Genomic DNA, 17,251 nt, shown 5'->3' on the forward strand with positions numbered 1-17,251 from the left:
GGAGTTGGATAGCCCCGCACTATTCTCAAGAACTGGTAGAACAACTAGATAGGAAATCAGCAAGGATAGGGCAGGACACGCCACCACCATCGACCAGCAAGATCTACTGGATACTTATGGAACACTCCACCCAATGACAGTAAAATGCACATTCTTTTCAAACATTCATGGAACATATACCAAGATAAACCATATCCTGGGCCATAAGACAAACCTCAACAAATTTAACAAAATGGAAATCATACAGTGTAGTGTGTTCTCTGACCACAGTGGACTCAAACTGGAAATAACTAACAGAAAGATAACAGCAAATTCTCCAGACATTTGGAAACTGAGCAGCACACTTACAATGTCATCAGGCCCCGCTGACGGCAGAGGGATAAATAAGGGAATATGACAAACAGCTCTACACACATAAATTTAGCCATTTAGAGGAAATGAACCAGTTCCTCAAAGATCATGACCTACCATCAGTAACCCAATGTGAAACAGATTATTCGAAGAGCCCTATAACAATTAAGGAAACTGATTTTGTAATTTGAAATTCTAGAAAAAGAAATCACCAGGACCAGGTGGTTTTGCATGAGGGTTCTACCAACTGTTTAAAGACTCAGCAGCGATTTTACACAATTTTTTCCAGAATATAGAAGAGGGAGAAATACTTCCCTATCCATTTTATGAGGCCAATATTACCCTGATACCAAAACCAAAGATGGTACAAAAACAAAGAAAGAAAGTTACAGGCCATATCTCCACATGAATACAGACACAAAAATTCTTAACAAAATATTAACAAATAGACTTTAGAAATATATAGAAAGAATTGAACACCATCACCAAGTGGGGTTTATTCCAGAGATCCAAGACCAGTTTCATGTTTGAAAACTAATTAATGTCATCCAACATATTAACAGGCTAATAAAGAAAAATCGCAGGGTCATATAAATTGAAGCAGAAAGAGCATTTGAGAAAATTCAGTATCTGTTCATGATAAAAACTCTCGGAAATCTAGGAATGGAGGTGAATTTCCTCAACTTAAAAAAGGGTATCTACTTATACACACACACACACACACACACACACACACACACACACACACTACAGCTAACATTACACTTGATGCTTATAGAATGAATTCTTTCCTCCTAAAATTAGAAACAAGTCATGATCTCTGGTCTTACTACTCTCATTCAACAGAGTACTACAAGTTCTAGCCAATGTAATAAGTCAAGAAAAGAAAATAGAAGGCATTCATATCAGAAAAGAAGACATAAAACTGTCTCTGTCTATAGGTGACATGATGGTCTACGAAGAAAATCCTAAATGACACACAAAAAACGAAGACAAAATACTCCTACAACCAGCAAGTGAGTTCAGTAAGGTCTCAAGATACAAGATCAACATACAGAATTCAACTGCATTCCTGTCTACTAGCAATAAAAAACATGGAAACAGAAATTTTAAGTGCAACATAATTTACACATTTTCTGTACTCAGTCACCCATCAGCGGACACTTGGGTTGTTTCCATATCTTGGGTATTGTAAATAATGCTGCAATGAACATGGTGAGGCGTGCAAATATCTTTTCAAGTTAGTGTTTTTTTCTTTGCATAATATACCCAGAAGTGGAGCAGGAGATGCACAACATAAGCCTAAAAGATCCTATGCCAGCAAGGAAGGAAGTGCTTTAAAAGAATGGGTGTGTCACAGGAAAATTAAAGAGACTCTCACTGGCCAAATCTGGAATAATTTAAGCACCAAAATATTAAGTACAGTGATGAGTTATAAACCATTAAAAAAGAAATTCATGAGTGTATACTGATGATAGATAGATAGACAATAGATGACAGGTAACAGATGAGAGGGAGGAAGGAAGGCAGGGAGGGAGGGAGGAAGGAAATAAATTAGATGATACAAAAGAGAGCTGGGGGAGGGATCTTGCTTACTGAAGAAGTCCAAGTGCTGACTGGTCAATGCTGAGGGTGTTGGACTCAGGAAATCATCACCTGCAACCGTCTTCGTAAAGACCTCAAAGCAAGAACCATCAATGGATGCCAAACCTCAGAGGGAGTTTTGGTGAGGAGCAGGACATGGCCTTAAAGTGTCTTCCCACAGAATGCTTATTTATTACAAGGGAGGAAGGAGAAAAGCAGTAATTATACAGAGGAGTAATTGGGCAAAATTACATCACCAATGGTAGACAGATGGACATGGTGCCCCCCCCCCCAAATGCAATGCCCCCAAGAACACAGCATCACACACGCAGTGTTCTGGATGAGAATACCTAATCTCAACCTAATCACAAGAAAAAATCAGACAAACATAGAATGAGAAATGTATTTCATAAAGGGGGAGGTATATTCTTTTAAAAGAAAAAATCAATGTTATTAACGATAAGGAGAGGCTGTGAGAAAATTCCAGATTAAAGGAGGCTGAAGAGACAGGACACAAAATGCAGTTCCTGACTGTAGACTGGGTCCTGAGCTGGGGGGAAAATACACTATAAAGGACTCTCTGTTGTGTTGACAGTGTTGGAATATGGAGGGATGATTCGGTAAACGTATTGCATCGCTATAAATTTATGAAGTCCATAGTGTGTTTATGTAAGAGAATATCCCTGTTCCTAGGGAATACACACTTGAGTATTTGGGGGTAAAGCGTTGTGACGTTTGTAACTTACTCTCAGATGGAGATGGGGAGAGACAGAGAGAGACAGAGAGCACAAAATGAGAAAGGGGGTAAATATTAACAATAGATGAATCTGGGTAAGGGGGACGTGGATGTTCTTTGTACTTTTTATTTTTGCCACAATTTGAAATTATTCCCAAATAAAACATTGAAATGTTTTTTGACAGAGAACACCAAACAGCCCTCAGAAAAGGCTTTTCCCTGCACTCACACCAGCCACACCTGGGAGTGCTCCCTTCCACATCCCTGATGGCACTGAACGGCATCACACTTTTATAAAATATAAATAACAGCCCTTATTATCAAAAAGACAAGAGATAACAAGTGTGTTACTTTAACAAAGGGGAGGGAGTAACAGTATCTTACTCATATATAATAACACTCTGATGCTGTCCTAAAAAAAAAAAAAAAAGGACTTTAGGGTTAAGCAGAGACTGGGCTCAAATCCCAGTTTCATGGGTGTCTCTGGCCATGTCGTTAAGCCTCTCTGACCCTCAGTTTCCCTATTCATTAATCTAGTCTAAAAGGTGTAGTGAGGAGCCCATCACATCCCCATCTGTAGAGGGTATAGAACAGTACCAGGTACACAGATAGCACTTCATAAATGCTAACTATTGAGAATTGTGTCACCAGAGAGTCCTCCCCCCAGGAGTGCCCTGACCAAGTAGCACAGCATGATGGCCACTGGTCCCATCAAAAGAGATGAGCTGCAGGGTGTAGATGCCGTCATCGACACTCACATGCCAGTGATAGTCAAGGAACCATCAGCACTGCTGTCTGCAGCCAGTGTGGGCTGGTCCTGGAGTATGGTCATGGTTGATGAACTTAAAAATGAGGATCTGGGGGCGCCTGGGTGGCACAGCAGTTAAGCGTCTGCCTTCAGCTCAGGGCATGATCCCGGCATTACGGGATCGAGCCCCACATCAGGCTTTTCCGCTACGAGACTGCTTCTTCCTCTCCCACTCTCCCTGCTTGTGTTCCCTCTCTCGCTGGCTGTCTCTCTCTCTGTCGAATAAATAAATAAAATCTTAAAAAAAAAAAAATGAGGATCTAGGTAACCTGTCTCTAGCCAGTGTGGGCTGGTGCTGGAGTATGGTCATTGTTGATGAACTTAAAAATGAGGATCTAGGTAACCAGGGCAGTGGCTGCTCCTTAGAACCACCTGCGGGAGATGAGATTCTGAGGGAGCCCCTGGACAGACAGGGTGATGTTGTTCTCCTCGATGGCCTGGGGAGGAATGGAAGTGATGGCTGGCTGGGCAGACACCTGCCCACTGCAGGAAATCATGACGGCTGAGGGAGGAGGCAAGGGGCCCTATCGCAGGGGCCACTTGGCGGCATTCAACACTGGAATTAGCTCCTTTTAGATTCTCACTCATAGGAGTTCAACAATGGAAGAGGAGGGGCGCCTGGGTAGCGCAGCAGTCGCAGTCGTTAGGCGGCTGCCTTTGGCTCAGGGCGTGATCCCGGCGTTCCCGGATTGAGTCCCACATCAGGCTCCTCCGCTGGGAGCCTGCTTCTTCCTCTCCCACTCCTCCTGCTTGTGTTCCCTCTCTCGCTGGCTGTCTCTCTGTCACATAAATAAATAAAATCTTTAAAAAAAAAAAATGGAAGAGGAAAGAGCGTGTGCAAAGGCCCTGCAGCAGGAGTGAGGGTGTTGTTTCAAGGGAACAACAGAAAGATCAGTGTGGCTGCAGCTGAGTGAATGAAAAGAATAGAGGTAGGAGCTAAGGTTAGAGAGGTAAGGGAGGCACATCACACAGGTACTATTGGCAACTGTGGTAAGAATTATTATTATTATTATTACTATTATTACTATTATTATTATTATTATTATTATTATTATTATTATTATTATTAACAATTATTCATCATGTGGGACTCTCCTACGCATTGCAAGTAGTTTAGAACGTCTGGCCCTCCACTACACGAGAAGCTCCCTCCAGGCATCCAAAGAATGAACCCCCCCCCCGCACGTTGCCAAATATCCACTAGGGGGCAGTATTAGCCCTGGTTGGGAACAATTCCTGCCCGCTCCTGTAGACCATTGTAAAGATTGTGTTTTGAGCGAGTTACGGAACCGCTGGAGGATTTGAGCTAAGGGGTAACACGATGTGTGCCTTATGCTCCGAAGTGTTCGTTCTGGCTGCACAGTGAATGGATTTTGGAGTCCAAGGGTAGAGTCGCCACATTGCTCAGCTCCCAGGATTGAGCTGCCCTGCCTGTTACAGGTAACACCCACAGTGCTCCCAGCTGTATGTACAGTTACATGCAGCAACCCCTGGCAAGGCAGAAGCAAGGCAGTGAGGAGGTGACCGCAACAGTCCAGGCAAGAGAGATCAGTGACTTGAACCAAAATGGAGGAAACTGGGAATGTGAAGTCTGAGATCCTGAGGCCAATAAGATTTGCTGGCTGATATGTGGCGGGGAGCAAGCATCTGGGAAAAGTGAGAGAAGACTTTGAGTTCGGGGGCATGAGCACCTGAACAATGAAGGGCTGTTTTCCGAAGATGCAAAGATGTGGGGGGAAGAAAACCAGAAAACTGTGAGCATGGAGCAGTTACCTGCGAGACAGCCATTTCCAAAGCCCACCACCTCCACAGAGACCCTCCAGGAGACAGCCATGTTTTCATGATGGCCTGATGATCTAGTTGTTTTTCTGACTTCTTCCAACTGGAGTCTAGGTCTAGAGGAAGAGCAAGCGTGTCTGAGAAGCCCCTCCCCACTGCTAGGTCCTTGTATTTTCCTCATCTTCAAAGAGAGCCCATCATTCCTGCTGCTCTGTGCACAGACGTCCCAATGAGGGTGAGGAGTGCCCAGGGTATCGGAGGTGAACCTGGGAAGAGGGCCTGAGATTTGGGGCAGGGTCCACCAGTACCAGGCTGGGGTCTCAAAGTTCTGCAGGTTCCTGCAGACCCTGCAATGACCCAGCTATCCGGCCAGAAAGAGCAGCGTGCGCTGCTTTTGTTGATGAGGAATGTGGCCGTGTGCCCTCGGACAGGTGGGACAGCCTCCATGTGTCCCAGAGGTCCTCTGTGCCACCTGAGGCATATGGTGTTGGCTGCAAGTGGAGTTACAGGCCACTGGCACGAGCCTGGTCTCTGGGCTAATTTTTTTTTTTTTAAGATTTATTTATTTATTTGACAGTGATAGAGACAGCCAGCGAGAGAGGGAACACAAGCAGGGGGAGTGGGAGAGGAAGAAGCAGGCTTCCAGCAGAGAAGCCTGATGTGGGGCTCGATCCCAGAATGCTGGGATCACGCCCTGAGCCAAAGGCAGACGCTTAACGACTAAGCCACCCAGGCGCCCCGCTGGATTAATTTTTGTTAGGCACCTGCAGCCTGGTATGGAGGTGTTGGCATCAAACAGCCTCGAAGATCACAGACGTGATTTTATCGGAACAAGTGATAACAAGAGGACAGGAAAAGGTGGCTTCCTCTCGCCTCAGATTCTGCCTGGCAAGCAGTTTCCGCAGCTGGGGTCCAAAGGTCTAGGGGTGGATGAGGAAGCAACCTGCAGAAGGGACACTCAAGTCACCTTGATCTTTGTTTTTTGAGGTCTGCTTGGCAAGTGGGTGGAGGGGCAGAGAGGGTCAACAAGCATGTATCACCTGACCAATATGGGAGACAACAAAGGACAAAGTGAGTTTGAAAACCAGTGGTTGAGAATTTTTAAATGACGGCAGCTAGCACTGGCGAGGATGAGTGTATATGGGAGCAGGTTTTCTGGGCGGGACGTGTCAAAGGACATGCATTCTCTTTGACCTCACAATTCCTCTTGGATTTATCTTAAGGTAATCATTGTAGATATATGAAAATATTTGCCTCTGGGCAAATCATGGACGCATTGTTTATGGAAAGAGGACAAAAAGGTGGGGAAGCAGCCTAAATAGAGTATTCTCGAAATACACTGTGGTAAATCCACTCAATGGGACATTTTGCAAGTCTGAGAAGTAAAATTGGAGCACAATATTTATCTACATTAAAAGATGTTCACAAGCATGATAAAAGATGAGGAATAAAACAGACGTGGTACATCTTTCCATGTCATGAAGCATTCTTCAGTAACTTTGTCTTATGGCTGCAGATATAGATGCAAAATAGCTAGCACCATACTGTTGGACTTCTGAATGCTCCCGTTAGCTCTGATTATTTTTATATTAAGGAAGAAAGCTATACCACGGTTACTAATACTGACTGAATTGTATATTTGAAAGTTGTTAGAGTAGATCTTAAAAATTTGCATCTTAAAAGAAAGAATTCGTAACTATGTCAGGTCGTGAATGCTGACTAACCTTATGGTGGTAATCGTTTTGCACCCTCTATATACGTAGATGAAATCATTGTATTGTACACCCCAACACGAATACAATGTTCCATGTGGATTATACCTCCATTTTTTAAAAAAGGAAAGAAAGCTACAATGTCCACCTTTGTAGCTCTGACTTTGCACACAGCTATGATCGGACACATGAGTGGGTCGAATTTCAAGGCTTTTTGTTACACATGTCAAATTGTCCACTACCAAGGTTACAACTCAGTGTTTGAAATGACCTCACACTCAACCACCCTGGGTATTATCTTTGAAAACACCACCACTGAGAGACAGTGACAAGCCAACAATACAAGAAAAGCAAAAACAAAAACCAAAAGAATAAAAACACACCACTAACTTGCACAGTTTCATAGGTGAAAATGGGGGCGCATTTTTCAGAATTTTTTTGAGTTAGGCTGACACACAATGTGACATTAGTTTCAGGCATATAACTTAGTGATTCAGCTTCTATGTTATGCTACCCCTCCCCACGTCTTAGCCTTCACGGATTGAGCCTAGAAGCCCAAGGACAAGAGGACGGAAGAGCCACAAACAGTGGTGGGAGAATCCCGCCAGATAAAAGCCCTCAGTGTTGGATGGTGATACATCTTCCCAATCCAGTCCTTTTGCTTTGAAAGCCTATGCACCAGTCCTCACTGCAGTCCTAAGAATATCTATCCACTCATTCAACTGGTCAACAAGCATATATCAGGAATCTACCACGGGTCAGGCATTGTTCAAGGCACTGTGGACCCAACAGCAGACAAAACAGACAAGGCTCTGCTCCCATGGAGCTGACCGTCCAATGGAGTCACATTCACACCATCCAGGGCATGTATTCTAAGTGAATGGCCAGGGCTGGGGCAGGCTGAAAAGGAGCTGCCTCGATTTCCCCTGACTTTCTGCAGTGACCTTCCCCAACCCCTTCAAAGCTCTCACTCTTCATATAACTTCTGAGGGTGATAAAAAGAAGGGGGACTGGGGTCAACGGGGGCCCTTGGACCAGCCAGTGGGCCCCCTGCTCATGCCGCCCACATCTGGAGCCCCTGGGTCCTCCAGCCCAGCATTGAGCTTCTTCTGCAGGGCAGAGGACAGGAAGGTGCAGGAGTTTATCTCCAGAGGCATTTCAGCAGCTTCCAAGCTCTTCCTTCCGCACTTCCTTCATTTTGCACCCCACCCCAAGACCAGTTCCAGTGCACCTGCTGACCCTATCGGCAATAACCAGCACCTGACTTACCTTCTCAGGTGAGAAAACACAGCCACCCTGATCTGGAAGGGAAGACAGAGGGAAAGGATTTTCATCTGCCATGAAGAAGGGGTGCAGAATTAGGGGTACAGTTGTTCCCTGCCTCCCCATAACAAAGGGATAAAATCCCAAGTCTTTGATTCAGTGTTGGAGGCCTCCACAGTATGACTCACACCAGCCTTTCCACCATTAATGTCCATCCCCTCCTCCCTCCCTGCCACACACACACACACACACACACACACACACACGAATAGGGAAGTCCATTCCCTTGTTCCTCATTCAACCTTACCATCTCCATGCCCCAGACCTAGAGCAAGCGAGGGGCGCTGGAGATGGCACTCACTGACTCCCCATGGGAGAACAGTGTTTGGAACATTTTAAGTACTTAATAAATAAGTGAATGAATAAAAGAATGGGGTCTGATTGATCAGGAGGTGATATTAATCACCTGTGGGCTGGAGCTAAAACCTTGAGGGACAGAAACTCAAGGTCCAGAGATTCAGGGCATTTTCCTAAGATGAAGGATGAAATTCAGGAACTCAAGGGCTGAGGAGGAAGGCCTGTGGTCACAGCCCTTTACTTTCTCTATGACCATGAGTATCCCCTCCCACCAAACTCCTTCCGTCTCTGTGGAATGACCTGGGGTAGGAGTGAGTGGGCTCCCAAGGCTCCCCAAGTTCCCTCCAGACTCCCCTCTCACCAGGGATGACAATCAGTGTGTTTGTAGCACCGCAGTTGCCTGTGGCAAGGTTGGTGGCCTCACAGGTGTAGACTTCAGCTGTGCCCAGGTGGATGGTGGCCAAGAAAACCTGCTGTCCAGGGGGCCCCGATTTCTCACTGATCATCAGTGAGTACTGGCCCGGAGGGCTGCACACAGTAGAGCAGGAGAGGGTGGGGTTGAACCAGCTATGAAGCTGACATCAGTGGTGGTTACTGTGGGCATGTCTGGACCGTCTGTAGCAGCCAAAATAAATTCCCAAAGAGAGCCACAACCAGGGACCTGGGGTCTCTGCCGGGACCTGTCCTTCACCCTCAACCTGGTCCCTTCCCTGGGCTCTCACTTGCTGTGTGATCCTGGGAAACTCACCTCCCCTCTCTGGGTCAGTGGGCTCAGCACCTGTCTTTATTCTTTGAGGCAAGGGGCTATGGTCTATGTCAGTACCCAGCACATATTCGATGTTTCGTCATTATACGTGGAGTGGACAAATGAACCAATATTAACATAGCACCATCTCTGCCCATGAGAGAGGCAGACACATATCTGAGAATAAATAGATTTATCCATCTTTTCAGAAAACGTTTCTTGAGCACTTGCCATGTGCCAGGCACTGTCTTAGGTTTTCCCTGATAGCAATGACCAAGGGTAGGCTGAGTGGGGTGGGGTGCCTGACCCAGGCTGAGGAAGGGAGGGCTTCCTGGAGAAAAGGGCGCCTGAGCCAGAACCTGAAGAGTGAGGAGGAGTTATTTAGGCAAAGGATGAGAACAGTGGGGGAGAGGACCTGCCAGAAAGAGGGAGCAGCATGTGCAAAAACCTGAGGATCAACCAGACCATGGTGTGCTAGGGAAACTGCTGGCAGGACATAAGGAGTAGTGAGAAACGAGGCCCTGAGAGGTAACAGAGCCTTGTAGCCCAAGCTGAGGAGGCTTGACTTCCTCCTGGGGACACTAGGGAGCCATGGAAGGGATTTGAGGAGGAGAGGGCCGGGATCCAGTTTAGGCTTTAGAAAGACATGGGCATCTACAGCTGTTGCTACCTTTATAACCCCACCAGTGTCCCTGGGTCCAGCACCCCACAGCCCAATCTGCCCGGCAAGGTGGGTCTTTGGGGAGTGACCCTGATGGAGGCAAGAGGTATGAGATGGGCACTCACAGATGACACTAAGGGGCAGGGGCTCAGTGAGGCTGGTGATGGCAGGGTTCCTGGCCTCGCACCAGTAAGGACCCATATGGGTCCAGGACACACTTGTCTTTACATTCTTTGAGGGAAGGGGCTATGGTCTATGTCAGTACCCAGCACATATTCGATGGGTGGATGGTCAGCTCCCACTGGTCCAGGGACAGCTCCAGCTGCTCACTGCCCACCACAGGCTCCTCGTCAGTGTAACCACTGGAAGGTGGCATCACTGCTTGGGGACTGGCAGCTCAGGGTAACAGAGTCCTGCAACTCCCAGAGGAGCCAAGTTGGAGGCTGTGATGGTGGGTGGGCCAGCTTCTCTGTGAAGGGGGGATGGATACAGAATCCAGCAAAGCCACTGCCTGGCTCACCCACACTGACCTGTCCCCCGGGCCTCAGTTTTCTTCAAAAGTGGGCTGGCAACAATGCCAGCCTCATAGGGCTGTTGTGAGGATGACATAAGTTCATGTATGTGACACCCTTAGCTCAGAATCCTGCAGACAGTGACTGCCCACTGATGTACCCGTGGTCTTTGCCCTTGGGCTACAGCCTGGGGGAGGGGGAGGGGAAGGGGATGTTCTGCACCTGACTCCAGTGATCACCTAGTTCATGCTTTCCGCAGACTGAATGAGTTGTTTTCTCAGACACATATGTGCTTTTTTTCCAATACAGTTGACCCTTGAACAATCGGGAGTTAGGGGCATCAGGCCCCCACACAGTCAAAAATCCACACGTAACTTCTGGCTCCCCAAAAACTTAACTACTAACAACCTACTGTTGTAGGAAGCCTTACCAATAACATAAAGTTGATTAACCCATATCATGTATGTTTTATGTATTATATACTGTATTTTTACAATAAAGTAAGCTAGAGAAAAGAAAATGTTATTAAGAAAATCACATGAAAGACTGGAGTGCCTGGGTGACTCAGTCACTTAAGTGTCCAACTCTTCATCTTGGCTCAGGTCTTGATCTCAGGATTGTAGGTTCAAGTCCTATGCTGGGCTCCATGCTGGGCATGGAGCCTACTTTAAAAAAAGGAGGAGGAGGAGGAGGAGGAAGAGGAGGAGGAGAAAGAGAAGGAGGAGGAGGAAGAGGAGGAGGAGGAGGAAGAGAAGAGGAGGTGGAAGAGGAGGAGGAGGAGGTAAGAAAGAGAAAATACATTTATAGTGCTGTACTATATTGAAAACCTTCCATGTATAAGTGGACCTGCGTGGTTCAAACCCATGCTGTTCAAGGGTCGACTGTGTATGCAGAGTCGATGATGCAAACAAAAACCAAATGTTATGCAAAGTATTAGTCAATGGATAATGTTGTTTGTTCCATTTATCATTTATTTAACAAGCACTGGGCATCTGCTCTGGGTCACATCCTGTGCTGAGTATTATTAGGGTCACAGTAATGACCAACAAATCCCCAGCCCTGCCCTCCTGGGGCTCAAGGTCCGGAGGGGAAGACAGACCCATCCCCAGACAGGTAGAACCCAAAGTGAGTAGGGCTGGAATGGAGGAGCCCAAAGGACTGGGGGAATGCAGAGAGGGCACCTGACCCTGCCTGGGGCTCAGAAGGGCCTCCTGGAGGGGATGCACTGGCAAAAAGAGAGTTGATCCCACCCTCAACAAACTTATATGGGGGGGGACATTAAATAATTATGAGATTGAAATCAGGGCAGGCTTCCTGGAGGGAACCGGTGAAGGGAAACAAAGGGATAAGTAGCCAGTGAGAGGACCCAGGCCATCTATCCTTCCTTTCACTAATTTATTCATCTAATATTCATTCCTTGAGCATCTATCCAATATCCAGTCCAGTGTAGGGCAGTGTGGAGACCCAGCGATGACCAAGACAGCCCCGGCCCTGCCTTCATGGGGCTTACAGTTCTCAGATAGGGATGACCCAGAGTAGTGAGGGGAGTGGGGACTTTGGAGCTCTGGAGAGGCAGGGACATGGAGTCAGAAAGGCTTTGTAGGGGAGAGCCACCTGAACTGAGATCTGAAAGGAACAGCAAGCACCCAAAATATGAGCTACTTTTTAAAAAATTATCTCTGGGAAAAGATGTCACTGTGGCCTGTACAAGCAAAGAAGGAGATTGAACATATCTTCTGGATCAAGGAACCACCATTAATTCATCCTTCCGCCCATCCATATATCCATCTACCCTCCCATCATCCATCTGTTACTTCATTTAACTGGTATTTTCTGAGTAGCACAGCAGGGACCAAGGCAGCCCGGTCCACGCCTTTGTGGGGCTCACAGTCCAGTGGAGGAGGCAGAGCCTGGCCCAAGTCCTAGAGGTGAGAAAGAACATGGCCTGTCCGAGAAAGAACAAGTAAGCAGGTGCGACGAGAAGATAGAGAGGTAGAGTCTGGGCACAGCAAATGGGGCAAGAGGAGGGTGCACAGGATGGTGGGGCTCGTGTGCCAGACCAATGACCTGGGAGCTCACTACAGAAGGAGCCACACTTCACCAATCACTTCTCTCCTCTAAAGACCAACCTGTCTGTTGGGAAAACGAAAGTGTGAAATGCTTTGAAGAGTTTATCTAAATGAGTGATAGAATAAAGGACCTGAAGAGGGAAAGAAATATATTGGTGATGCCATTTACAGCTCTTGAAGAACGAGCATAAATTCCATGAACTATTTCCTGCCATGCTGCAGATCTGTCACATGATTCCAAGTAATCTGGAGTCCCCAAATTCAAGGTCACGTAGGGAGTGTCCACAGGTGGTCTAGGTTGGTTTCTTAAATGGGCAAGAATATTCACAGCAGCAGCATTATTCACAATAGCCAAAAGGTAGAAGCAACTCTAGTCCACCACTGGATGAATGGACAAACAAAATGTGGTCTATCCACAGGATGGGGTGGGGGGGCGGGGGGGGGCTCAGTCGTTAAGCGTCTGCCTTCGGCTCAGGGAGTGATTCCAGGGTCCTGGGATCGAGCCCCACATCAGGCTCCTCTGCTGGGAGCCTGCTTCTCCCTCTCCCACTCCCCCGGTTTGTGTTCCCTCTCTCGCTGGCTGTCTCTGTCAAATAAATAAATAAAATCTTTTTTAAAAAAATCCACAGGATGGAATATTACTGAGTCTTAAAGAGGAAGGAGAGTCTGACACAGGCTACAACATGGATGAACCCTGAGGACAGTATGCTAAGTGAACTAAGCTAGTTACAAAAGGAGAATTACCGTATGATTCCATTTGGAGGGGGGAGTGGAGGTTCCTAAAGTAGTTGAATTCATAGCAACAGAAAGTAGAATGGTGGTTGCCAGGGCCTGGGGGCAGGGAGAATGGGGAATTCACGTTTAACGGGTACTGGACGATGGTGATGGTCACACAACAATGTGAATATACTTGAACTACATGCTGAACTATACCCTTAAAAATAGTTCAGATAGTATATTCCATGTTCTATGTATCTTACCACAATTTAAAAAATAATAATATACAGGCAAAAGAGTTTGCATCTCTTTACAGGGAAAACAAGGAAATCCCCTCAGAGGAAGGCAAGGCCCAGATGATTTGCTTCTACTAGGATCAGCTGACCCAAGGTCTCTGAATTTGGTCCTAATGAATTCAGAGTGAGGCCTTTCCTGGTCCCATCTGCACAAATATAGAATCTGTCCACCCAGGAAAGCAGCTTCTTCTCCAGCTCTATACAAGATTCCTGGCCTTCATTGTTTCCTTTACATTAAAATCAAGACAAGGACAAAGGAGGGCCAAAATTTTCAATCTGTGCTTTTTCCTAACAAAGAAGTTTCTAGAGGCACACTTGAGTGGCTCAGTTGGTTAAGTGTCCAACTCTTGGTTTCCACTCAGGTCATGATCTCAGGGTTGTGAGATCAAGTCCCTCGTCATGCTCTATGCTTAGCGGTGTGTCTGCTTAAGATTCTCTCTCCTCTCTCTGCTCCTATCCCCTGCTCTTTCTCTAAAATAAATAAATAAATCTTAAAAAAAAAAAAAGTTTCTATTTTCCAACCCTACCTTGGAAGAGATGGCTAGTTTCCTCCAATATCTGTTTCCCTTTTTTCCATAATAATAGCATCCCAATTTTTAGCTAGGCACATGGCCTCCCAGAATAAGAACTACATTTCCCAACCTCCTTTGCAGCAATGTGTGGCCATGTGACTAACTTCTGGCCAATGGGATGTGAGTAGAAGTGATGGGCATAATCTCTGATTCATGTTCTTAAAGGAAAGGGACTTCCCCCTCCCTTTTTCCCATTTCCAGACTGGAATGGGAACAGAGTGGTCAGCCATTTTGATCCATGCAGACAAGGGCTACTCCTTAAGAGTGGGGTAGGATTTAGAAGGAGCTGGGCCTCTGATGCTATAGAGCAGTTTATATCCACTCTAAAATTATCATACCTGTACTGCCAAGTGAGAGCAGGTGGGGGAGCAAGCCTGTATCTTTTAAGTCCCTGTTAGTTTGAATCTGTGTCACAGCAGCCAAATATCCCAGCAAATACACATATTGTCCTTGGGTCACTAGGGGGCCACGGAAGAGTTTTGAAAAGGGAAGGGGCGTGATCAGATTAGAGGCTGGGAAGAGCCCTCTGGTTGCTGGGGAGGGGACAGTTGGACTCACTGAGCACAGGCTAGTAGACATTCCACATCAGATGGTTCATGTCCACCACGATCTTCCATAGGGTATAGGGGCCCACGCCTGTGAGGTTGAGCACAACAATGTACAAGGACCCATCTGGCCTCACTGTTTTCCAGCCCATGTAGGCAGGGCCAAGGGTCAGGCCCCCCGAGATCACATGGAAGGTTAGGACCTGCTGGGCCATCTCCATGCTCCCTCTTCAAAACCAGCTGAAGGACAGGAGCCCACACTCAGCCAAGCCCTAAACAGCCAAGTGACACTATCTCCTTCCACCGGTTGGGATGGAACAAATGTGATGGTCAGTTGGAAGTCCACTGGCATTGCCCAGGAGCCTAGGAGAGAGGCTGGGGTGGTGGGGAGAGAAAGAAGTCTTGAGCACCAGAGAAGGGGAGAGGGGATTCCTGGAACAGCCCTGCTTTCCAGTCCCCAAATCTGTGCTTCTAACTGTGTAACTGACAGACACAGAGATGGGATGGACAGACATCTTCCAGGAGGGCCTTGCCACCATCCATGGGGAGTGCCTCAGCAGACAGCCTCCAGCTGCCACCTCCCCCAAGGACACACCCTTCCCAGGGCAGCCTGTATCTGGGGACTGAGCAAGGCCTGGCCATTGTGCACTGATGTGGGACAAGGCTGAGGGGCAATGCTCTCTCCTGAGCTCCCTGCTAAATTTGCTGAAGCTTTGTCAGGACTGCCATCGCTGCTTAACTTCTCCCTCTGCCCCGTCCTGCTTCCTTCACCTTCCTTCCACAGGCATCAATTTCTAACAACCTCCCACCTCTGCATTAGTTTCTCAGGGCTGCCATAACAAAGTACCACAAACTGGGTGGCTTAAAACAACAGAAATGCATTCCCTCACCGTACTGGAGGCCACAAGTCTGAAATCAAGGTGTCAGCAGTGTCACGCTCCCCCAGAAACCCTTAGGGGAATCCTTCCTTACCTCTTCCAGCCTCTGGGTCCTACCAGCCACCTTTGGCTTTCCTTGGCTTGTAGATATGTCCACCTGCAAACCGTGAACGTGACCCTATCTGGAAAAGGGTCTTTGCACATATAATTAAATTAAATCTCGAGATTATCCTGGATTATCCAGGTAGGCCCTAAATCCAGTGACAAGTATCCTTGTAAGAGACAAGAAGAGAGACACGGACAAAAAGGAGAGGCCATATGAAAATGGACGTGGAGGCAGAGACCAGTGATGGTCATGAGCCAAGGAACCCCGGGGGCCACTAGCAGCTGTAAGGGGCAAGGAGCCATCCTCTCCTAGAGCCTTCAGAGAGAGCCGGCCCCGCCCACACCTTGATTTCAACTTCTGCCTCTGGCACTGGGAGAGAATAAACTTCTGTTGCTCGTTCCCATGAGGTCTATAGTAACTTGTCATGACAGCCCTAGGAAACTAACACAGACGATAACAGAAAAGTGAGTGAGGAACCAGATAGTGTAACAGGCAAGTCAGGAGGAGAGGTAGTGAGTTTCCAGTCACTGGAGGGAAAGAGGATGGGGACCGTCTCAGGGGGTCTTGTTTTCCAATTGGGATTTCTGCCCCATTGGAAGCATCTCAAAACTAATAGTCACTTGGCATCTATCCATATGTTGAACCCATGAACTGGTATCACTTCCTCCTACCTCCCATCTGTCCCCACCTAGCACCTTTCCTACACATCCCTCCAGGTCCCTCTTCCTCAGTCATTGTGCCTTCCACTGGAAGGGAATGGAAACATCCTCCCCTTGGAAACTTTAATGATGTAAAATCACCACAACATCTGAAAACAATCATACTCATTGTGGGCAAAGACATTCAGAAATGGACACTCTAATATGTACTTCATAGCAGGCTATGCTGACACGTCCTTTTGAGGGTTGGTTTTATACCATGTATCAATAATTAAAATGTGACCCAGCTATTCTACTTTCAGGAATTTGGTCTAAGAAAACAATCTGTGATGTGCAAATAGATTCATATATACAACTCCTCCTGATCTATCCCTTGTCCCCCTCCCCATCCCCAGCTTTTCCTCTTTTGCTGATCAATCCATTGAACTCCATAAACCAAGACATACCACAGGAATGTGCATGTTTTTACTTCTTTCTTTCCCCTAAGCTCCTTCCTTCCCCTTTTTGGGGGGTGGGAGGTTGGGGGGCAGGGAGATACTGTTCTCCCCCTGCCCGTTCATCTTTCAGCAGTGAATTCAGACATCACCTCCTCCCGGAAGTTTCCTGACCTGGGAGCAGGTTGGATGCCTCCTCCAGATCCCCAAACGCCCTCATTTAGTGCTTGAAAGGCAACATCAAGTGATCAACAGGGAATATTCTAGAGCCAGTCTCAGATTCGCACCCACTTCACATGGTTGTGTGACTCTGCGCAAGTTACCCACATCTCTGGCAGTTTTGTGGAGTTAGTCTTAGAAAGTATATTGTAAGCCCTAAGGGGTGACTGGCAGCAGCCGAAACGTCAGCAGCGTTCCTGTTCTCGGGCTGTTGAACGCAATGGCCTGGTAGGAGCAGGATCCCATGA

General features: G+C 47.0%; 1 protein-coding gene across 14 annotated transcripts in view; it reads right to left on the reverse strand.

Annotated features, from left to right (window-relative positions):
- Nucleotides 1-17,251, reverse strand: part of CEACAM20 (CEA cell adhesion molecule 20) — a 75,942-nt gene that overhangs the window by 27,894 nt on the left and 30,797 nt on the right. Inside the window, exon 2 of one of the 14 annotated variants that reach the window (XM_087870878.1) lies at nt 8,240-8,271. The exons of the other annotated variants lie outside the window; for them this stretch is intronic. The gene's annotated coding sequence lies outside the window, so the exon portion shown is untranslated. The remainder of the gene's footprint in view (nt 1-8,239; nt 8,272-17,251) is intronic. 14 annotated transcript variants of the gene reach the window in all.

The sequence above is a fragment of the Ursus americanus genome, chromosome 21 (assembly GCF_024610735.1).
Source record: "Ursus americanus isolate L20-20 chromosome 21, mUrsAme1.1.p, whole genome shotgun sequence".
NCBI lineage: Eukaryota > Metazoa > Chordata > Mammalia > Carnivora > Ursidae > Ursus > Ursus americanus.